The following is a 9251-nucleotide window of genomic DNA, read 5'->3' as shown; positions in this document are numbered from 1 at the left end:
TTCTTGAGGAATTGCCTTCTTTGTAAGAACTGAGCGTTTCACTTTGTTGGGCAGAAGCCCAGTTGTAGGAGTTTTTCTGTAGCAACTTCTTGTAAACATCAGTACGAATGCACCTCTCTGTACTGTGCAGAATGATGTCCCTTTAAAAAATTGTATTGCAGTCATGTGTCTCTGAAGGGCCATACCACGCAAAAGGAGGATTCAGAGCTTATTCTCCTTAATATGGGAAGGAAAAATGCTGCCACCTTTATTTGTGCAAGTTTCCTATTGAGCACTGATTTGCAAGGAAGAAAAGGAACGTCTTTCGTTGACTGAGGGAGTAAGGTGGATGTTCCTTACTGCTGTCATCTGGCATACGTTAAATAGCTCTTTGCCTGGCAAACAGTGAGTATTCATCATTATCCCTGCATTCCCACTAACGCTGAATGCTGCCTTGACTTCCAAAAAAGCCTCCAAGCTCCAAAACCAAAGGGGCTGAAGCCCAATATGAGGGAGACTTCTCTGTGCTGCCTGTTGGCCTTGTGAGAGCTATGGACCACGGTTGGCGTTGGCCCAGACCATGGAGCCAGGAGGGCTCTCTCCCAGAGAGGTGTCCTGGCAGGAGAGCTGATAGCCCAGATTCAGCTGGCCCAGAGTGAGACACCGTGGTCCTTGGCTGTCCTCAGCAGACAGCAGGAGGCTCTTTGTACGGCGTCCCTACCTCAGATGCATGGAAAGTTTCTTAAAATAGTGAGGTCTCAGCGATGCGCTCCCTGAGCCCAGAATCGCTCTTCTCTTTTCCTGATGTTTATGTCCTTTGATGAAAAATGATTTCTGTTCTTAGAGGTCGCATCATCAATATTTGCGTTTGTTTGTAAAACTATTAAAAATCAAACAGAAAAGGAATATCAACACACAAAAGCAGTTATTGTACTGAGAGGGGGAAAATAACTTGAAAGATCTAATTATTAATGTCAGGATTTTATTTTATTTTTTTTTAAACAACTTAGCTTCTGAAATTATGAGTAGATGGCAGCAATAATCAGAGAGTTCTTAGATTCACGGTGCAATCAACAAGTCACTTGTGTAGTCGTCCTTACCATTTTGAATAGTTTTAGAAAGACAGAAAATTATGTGTTTATAGAGATACATGTATAATATTATGTATTTGTGTTCAATGCCTGCTAATCTCCATACTTCATAGAAAAACACCCCAAGTTTTTCTGAACTGTTTTCCTCTTTTGAGGCTGTGGAATTTTGCTTCTGACGTAGAACGTCCCCCTGGGTTTTGCAGCTGTTATTTTTTACCGTGTATTTATTTCTATTCACTGATGATGTGGTACTCTGAGACCTATGCATGTGAACTGCTCCTGAAAACACTATGTGCTCAGAAGTCCTATTGAAATCAATATGAGAATAAAGAACAAATACTTGCCAATTTGAGCTCTGGGTGCTTACAAATACAGCTGTACTGTGGAAAAGATTATAAAAGCTCAAACAGCTCTGCTTTTATAGTTCTACAGAAATGTGCCATACTGTGGGGATAAAATCCATACCTCAGCAGAACTGTCTCAGGTAGGTAATTAATATCATCATCATTTTACAGATGGCAAAAAAATGGCAGCAGAGGAGCTGTAGTTCCCCCAAGGCAAAAAGGCACATTCAGAGCCGATGCTGAAATTCAGGTTGGCTTGATCTCTGCTCCTCTTTGCTGAGTTCTCTAGAGCCGATGCCGCAGCAGATGCTGTACTTAATTTCCATGTTCTCTTTCACTTGAGCGAGGAGCACAGTTGCTTCTCAGCTTTCGACCTTGTTAGTGAGAAGTGAGAGATATTTCCACCGGGCAGTTCAATCCGTTCAAAATCTGAACTGCCATTTTTCTCTTCCTTCACTTCACAAGCAGCCTGTGTGTCCTTCTGCTCTTTTAAAAATGTTTTGGCCTGAAGTGCATGGAAATTTCAGACTTGGGGGAAAGAAATGCAGTTTGACTTACTATCACAGATACTTTGGAGATGTGAAGTTTTCCCCAGAAATTACAATCTTTCCTGCACCTTTCATTTCAATGAAGACCAGAGGAATGTGCAGTGTTAGTGCAGTATCCTGGTCCTGGCTCCCCCCCTGGCACGGGGATGGCCGTGTGATGTGAGCATCCCGGGGGCTGGCAGGGGCTGTGTGATCCGGGGGGGGGTTTCCCAGGAGCATCCCTAGCAGCATTCCCTGGGAATGGTGGCATCAGGGCTCCTGGCACTGCTGGCTCTTCCCTTGGCATCCGCCCCAGCCCCGGGGAGCCCCCAGGACACAATCTGTGTGCCGATAGACTCATGCTGTTGGAATAAATGCAAGGGCTGGGTAGTCTGATGATAACATAGAAAATTGCTGTCCCAGTAAGAGCGCAGTCCTTCCTTATTCTTGATACCTGGAGGGGTGCTGCTGTCGGAACAGCAGGTAAGAAAAAACTAGAGGCAAATATCAAACTCTTGTTTGAAAAATAAGGGCAAGAGACAGAAGTTGATTTTCCATAGATTTCACACTGAGACAGTCTGGAAGAGAATGTATTTCTCAGTATGTTAGGACTAATAAGAGCATTTAGTTAGTTATACAGAAGAGCTGAGAGTGGTTCACAAAGAAGAATAAACACTAAATTACCATAATTTTTCCTTCCTTCTTTACAATAAAATGCGTAAAGGAGCTCTAAGAGCCCAAGAGAAAAGGCCAAGGAAATTTTTTCCTCAAATGAGACCAAGAGATTTTTTTCCCAAGCAAAGATTTCAGAGAAAATACTATTTAATATTTAGGCCTTGGAAAGCAAATGTATTCCTTTGTCATGGTCAATTCAGCATACGAATAGTTCTCAGCTTTTACTGTGAAAATACCCACTCTCAGTTACTTTAGGGTCTGTCTTTCTGGGTACACTGTTGGAGGGCCAGAGTTTAACTGGAGTTTTGTCTAAGGCAAGGGACTCTAATGGTGGGATTTATCTTCAGCCCGAGAGCTGGTTGTATTTCATGCAGTCAAACATTTATTTCAGTCTTTGCCTTCATTTGTGTTACTGACCCAGTGAGAGGGAATCTGCAGTCAGCAAGCCCTTTTGCTTGTCCAGTGACACACTTGTTCATGTGTCCAGTTCATCTGGATCAATGAAAAGGCTCTCCTGAATGTTAAAGACAGCAGGCTGGGACTTCAGGTTATATTCAGCAGAAGAGGGCAAAGAATAGAGATTATTGGTGATGGGTGGGAGAGCTCCCTAATGAGCGCTTTGGTGGAAGGGATGCTTTGAAGGCAGAGTAGAGGAGTAGAGTCTACATTAACTTATGCAACCTGGTGCTGTTCAAGAGACACAAATGGACAAATGAGCCTACTTTGAAAGGTAGCCAAGATTTTCTTTTCTCTTCTTGAATAATCCCTTGATGTGTTGGAGGAAAGGAAGCAATGGAATGATGTATTTTAATTCAGTGAATCTTGTGCAGAAAGAACAGGCTATGACCTGATTCAACTTAAAGAGAGATCCACAAATATCCACTATTTCCATGGTAAGCATTACCCCAACCATTTGACAGTATTTTTTGTTGAGGGAGGGAGAATATATTGTTTGATTGCAGGTTAAATTAGTAGCACACACTATCGTTATTTTTGTTGTTTGTACAGCTCCTAGCACAATGAATATATGAGTTGGCCTCATTAGTAGTGTTGCAAAAGAAATAATGTCATGTTAATAAAAGAATTTTAAAGTAGGAGGAATGAAGAGACAACGAACTTGCAGAATGCTAAATTATTCTTTGTTTTCATTATATTTTTAAATGCACAATAAGCTGAAGGTATTTGAGTCTTTTAATCATAAAGCATTGTCAAGACAACCAGGGTAACATGTATCTTTGATGGTTGCCTTTAATTGTGGAGGGGGGGGTGAATCAAGAAACACTCTCCTTCAGGAATACAGACAATAGTGCTAGCAGAACAGTTAAAAATATTTGAAATTGATTTTTTTTCACTGTTTAAGAGACATTAGACAGGCTTCTTCAGCATTGTGCAGGCTTCAAGAGAATGAGAATAACAGGATCTCATTTAAATTCCAAATGCATCCCTGTCTGTGTAACCAGCTTGTTGTTGTACTCTGCAGAATTGTTCGATGTGGATTAATATTGTTGACTAAATTTACAGAGTGCAGGGGGAAAAGATTGAACTTTGCTGGGGTCTGGATTTTCTCTGTTTCTTGAAAGGAGGGCAAGAACTGCAGATTATTTGTGCATGGAAGGAAAAATTAAAAAAAAAAATCACTGACTATTTGCTAAGGGCAGAGAGAGGGCATGATTTGCTTTAAGTGATATCTCCACATTTAGCTACTGGAGGAGCAAGTGCTTGGGAAAAACCACATGGTGCTCAAAGCTCTCTCTTCTTATTAAGAAAAAATAAATCTGTCCATGCTCAGCAGTCAGGATGGAACATTAATTAATGCAATGCCGAAATCACTAGGAACAAAACTGAAATTAATCCCCTAAATGTGCTATTTTTATTCCAAGACTTCACCCTCTCTTCCCAACTTGGATGTATGTGTTTCTGTCTCCAATGAAAGTGGAGTGAATGTATGAGAGTTGGCAGCATGATGACCTCCTGGTAATCCTGTCTCTCCAGGGGACAGGAGAGCCCTGAGCCTCGTTCCCTTTCCAAATGGGCTTCAGAAAGAGCTGTTTCACAAGGGCTGGTGATGGGAGTATTTGCCGACTGCAAGAGCTACAGCTGGGCTTTGGGTATTAGTTGGGCAACTTCTTCAAACTTGGCCGGTGACGCGGCTCGGTGGGCCAGAACGGTGTGTTACCATCAAAGCCATGGCTGATCTTAGAGTAAATAGACTACAAAGCGTAGGTGGGACTTTAGGAACACTAGGCATATCTGCTAATTATTTTAATCTCTTATTGCTCACTGGAGCCAGATCAATTAAGAGGAGAAGGTGATAGTAATTACTGTCTGAGATGTAGACTGTATAATTCCTTCTGGGTTGCAAGGAAGGGGGGGGATAGTCAATGAAACCGAAGGCACCCCGAAGGAGAAGCTTTTCTGCAGTGTCTAATTAGTATGTGGATTTCGCTGTCACACAGCATCGTTGGGAAGTTTCCAAAACCTGTTTGGCCGGAGCAGTTGTGAGGGGAAGATTAGCAAACAGTTCTAAGCAGGTGAATGGCTGAAGCCTGGTTTCCTGCCGGGCGTCCCTTGGAGCTGCCTTCTCCAGAGCCGAGCTCCGGCTGAGCGTTGGTGGGGACTCTGTCCCAGGAGGTCCCTGAGGGTATGCGGGGAGCTGAGCTCGCACTGCATCTTCTCAGTGGAGATACTCAAAGAGTTTCTTCCCAGCTGCCTGTTTTTTCTGGAATTTGTTGGAAAACAAAGTTCTTAAGGTCTCTGTCATTCTAGAACATTGAGCTGAAATGGGGTAAAAGCTTCTGAAGTTACCTAGAGGGGGGGTGAGTAAGGGTGGCGCATAGACGTAGATATTCTTAAATACTCTTTCTTTGAGAAAAGAAGCTAAAGCACCAAATAGTCATACCTCCAGGGAAAGACAGAATCTCCTGGTCTGGTAGATCTGTGCATTTTAGTTAGTGCTCATGAGAACAGTTGCTAGATTGTTCCATGACTGCCAACAACCAACTACTTTGAACTTTGGTCCAAATTAGATGATTTGAAAGAATGTCACAGACACGGTAGCAAAGGGGATGAGTGTAGTGCCCTGATCCTGTATGACACTTTCTCTTGCTTCTTACTAATAAATGTTCCTGGTAAATAGAAAAGTAAAATGGGTAGGAGAGCGAGCGGGAGAAGACATGAGACAGGGATATTTATACAAGCCATAAAAGCAGTGTCCTAGTGGACTCTCTCCACCTTCCATAAACTAAAGGTCTCCAAATACAATTTTTAACCCTTAACTTCTTTTATTTGCTTTTTTGAGTGCAAGGTTCTTCCCATCTTTTCATTTCTCCACTTGCAGTACTACTTTTGTGACCGTTAGCTCCATCTCTCGTGTTTTGTGATCTGCTGGTAGGAGTGAGAAGTAATTTGTTTTAAAAAGAAAAGAAAAGCAATGTAAATGTGTCATCTCTAGGTTGTCTCAGAGCTGATCTGTACTGTGGAAACCATGAGAACTTGAGAATTGCTTTGGGTTTTGGTGCTTCCCATGTCAAATCTGATTCTTTCTCATTCTCTCCTCAGCTTAACTTTTTCCACCACTTTTTCTGCTCCTGTAGCACAGGCTTTGCCCGCCAGTTCCACAGCCCCCCCCCAGTTTGCTGCAGATGTGGTTCTGGGTACAGAAATGTCTGGGAAATCTCTGGGTCTGTGCAAAGGTTCTTCTAACGCCCTTGCTCTAAGGGCCGTTCCAGCACTGTAATTATCTTTTGACTCGTTGATGGACCAGATCTCCGTGACTGTGAGGCACATCTCTGTTGATCAGTGGCCAAGGTTATCCCTGTTCATTTTGTGGGTGACAGCAGTCGTTCCTCAATGATTGTGGCAGAACTTCTTCCTAAGCTTGCTGTTCAGCAACCTTTTTTTCTGCATTTCTTCCTTCTATTTCACAGTTGCTTCCAGTAAAAAACTTTCTCTGACATCTTTCTTGCCAAAATGAAATTCTCTCTTGTTGCCATTACGTGTGTGGTGCCACGAAGGAAGGACAGACTTTCAGCGTCTGCACTGTCTTGGAAGTGAAGGAGACCAGGCTAATGGTCATTTAATGAGCTCTTCCCAGCAGATGCTAATATGCCCAGAAATAACGTGGCAGAAACACAGTTTTAATGAATGAAGAATGTGGAACAGGTTTTATTATAATTTTCAATTTGCTTTTGAATTGAGCAAGCTGCATGAATATCCAAAGACATTTCTCTCTATTTGTCAACAGATGAATGCCCTCTGAATTATTAAAGGCAACGTTTTGTGAGCAGAGAGATGTTAGCCCCAGGCGTCTTGGCTAAATTGCAATTTGGGTAATTGTGTTTCACCTGCCTGAATTCCCCCTGTAGCTTCTGCTGGATGCAGAGCTCTTCCCGCCTCTGCCCTGCGCTGCTGAGCAGTCGTACTCACCACTATTAAACAGCTGCTGCCCATAAGTAGCTGAAACATTTCGGGATCCTCTGGGATGAATAGGACTGTATAAATATGAAATGATCCCATTATCATGTTTGAAGTAAGATTTAATATAAGCAGACGATTGTTTCAGTAGATGGTGCTCAGCTGAGTTAGAGCAGCTCTGGGGAAGCAGCGGAGAACCAGCAGTGCTTCCCACACAGCACTGGGTGGGTGGGTTTTGCAAAAAAGGGAGAAAGGAGAGAAAGCTCTTTCCCCTTCCAGCTGATGATGGGAATGATGCCTTGGAGGCCCTGGAAGCGAGCGAGCCAGCTGCTGCTACCAAAAGCCACAGACGTAGGCAGTGCCAGGCTCGTACAAATCCATCTCTGCCCGGTCCTCAGGGGGTGAGCAGGTAAAGGGAGAGGTATTTTTTCTGCCACTGGAGAGAGGTTCATGACTACCTTCTGTGTTTTCAATGGGACACAAAAGTATGTCCGTGAGAGTGTATCTGGTTAAGGATTCCTGTCTGCTGAGTTCCCCAGGACATTTTGCAGATGGTGGTGTCACTGGTGGGAAGGCTGGATGCTCTGGTGGGTCAGGTTTCATAGCTCCTATTGAGTTATCGCCCAGCACCGCCGCAGTGATGGCCCCGCGGTTCCCTTCCAGACACCAGCTTCCTCTTTTCGTGAAACATGTCTTCCCACAAAAGTTCAAAATGTCACTCACTTTACACTAATGAGGGGAAATTGTGTAGTAATTTATGGAGAGGGATTTGCTTGATGGGTACAGCCCATCGTGCTGGACAACACCCAAGCTTTGCAAACTAAATGTACTTTTGAATAAATATCCATTTTGCTCACAGCATACTTGGTTTTATACAGTAGTTGCCATTAAAAATGTGCCATTTAGTGACAGAATCATTAATATTTTGAATGGTATTTTTGATAATTCCCCATTCCAAGCTTTAGTAAGGTTGCAAATCCCATCAATAATGGCACAGGGAAAGTTATGAAGGCACTGAGCTGCACATCAAAGAAATAGGTTGTTTCTAGGTATTACGGGGAAAAGAGAAAGTGTCAAATATGTAGCCAGGGCAGTGGAGACGGGGGTGGCTGTTCTGCTGTGGCACAGCCACACGTGCCTTCTGCCCTGGAGATGTGACATGCTGGAGCCAAACCTGCACCTTCTGCCTGTGGAACAGATGCAGCGTGATCCCCGAGTTCCTGGCCACGCCTGGGACTGTGGAATCGTTACCCAGAGGCTTTGAGAGCATCCCTTGGAAGAATGTAGGCTGTGCAACTTCACTAAAATATTTTTATTGAATAAATGCAGTATTTAAAAGATTACCCTCTGTGTTTCCGATGGAAACCTCTACTTCAAACAGCTCCTTTTTTGTTGCTTACAGGAACACCAGGAGAATCACTAGATTTACCATCTCATTATCACCTTCATGGGGATGCTTCTTTTCTATTAGTGTTTTCATGTTGCCTGACTGAAAAATGAGAAATAAGTATATAGAGACCTCTGAACAAAAGAAACCATGAGCTGGATTCTCAGCTCAAGTCTAATATTTAACTGTGATTGTAATCAGTGGAGCTGTGTTGATTGACGTCGCCGGCGAATCTGGGCAGGACTCGGGGTGGCTGCTGGGGCTTCTCATCCACTCGCTGAAAAGCTCCGTTTCTGAATGTCTGTGGTTTTTAGCATTAAGTGCTCGGCAAGGTGCACACTGCTTCCTGATGTGTCATCTTCTGAATCACTAAGAAACCTCTCTAATAATACTGAGTTATCTCATCATCTAACAGAAGTGAGTTCACAGCAAAACATGACAGGTTTAGTGTCACAAAGCGCACCTTTCCTAATGAAGCTCCTGCCATGCAGTCCGTGCCCCATTTACCATTTATCAGAGGGGAGGGCTTCCGTTCCTTGGTGTCAGGCTCCAAATGAGGTGACTGAGGCAGCAGCCTGTTCTCCCCAGGGGTCCCGCGCAGTCGGTGCAGACAGAGATGCTCTTTCTGTGGATGATTCACCCACCTCCAGGTGAGCCCGTCCTCTGCAGAGCAGCTCTGTCTCCAGCACGTGGAAACGCTCCCGGGGAGCACGACAGCGTTTCCATCTGCAGCTTCTTGCCTTGCCTCCATCACCGGCACGGCTTCTGCTGGTGCTGAGGCTTTTAAGAACCCTGAATGCTTTATATACCAGCGTTTTATTGTGGTTTGTCACTG

At 43.8% G+C, this 9251-nt stretch overlaps 1 protein-coding gene across 1 annotated transcript in view; it reads left to right on the top strand.

Moving 5' to 3' along the window:
- Nucleotides 1–346: 346 nt before the first annotated feature.
- The window catches only part of CDH4 (cadherin 4, type 1, R-cadherin (retinal)), a 269633-nt gene continuing 260728 nt past the window's right edge, over nt 347–9251 (top strand). Inside the window, exon 1 of the mRNA XM_014957134.1 lies at nt 347–384. The gene's annotated coding sequence lies outside the window, so the exon portion shown is untranslated. The remainder of the gene's footprint in view (nt 385–9251) is intronic.

This window comes from Calidris pugnax, unplaced genomic scaffold (assembly GCF_001431845.1).
Source record: "Calidris pugnax isolate Ruff unplaced genomic scaffold, ASM143184v1 scaffold50, whole genome shotgun sequence".
In the NCBI taxonomy this organism is placed as follows: Eukaryota; Metazoa; Chordata; class Aves; order Charadriiformes; family Scolopacidae; genus Calidris; species Calidris pugnax.
Note: the sequence above shows the minus strand (reverse complement) of the source record. Positions and strands in the feature narration are given on the sequence as shown.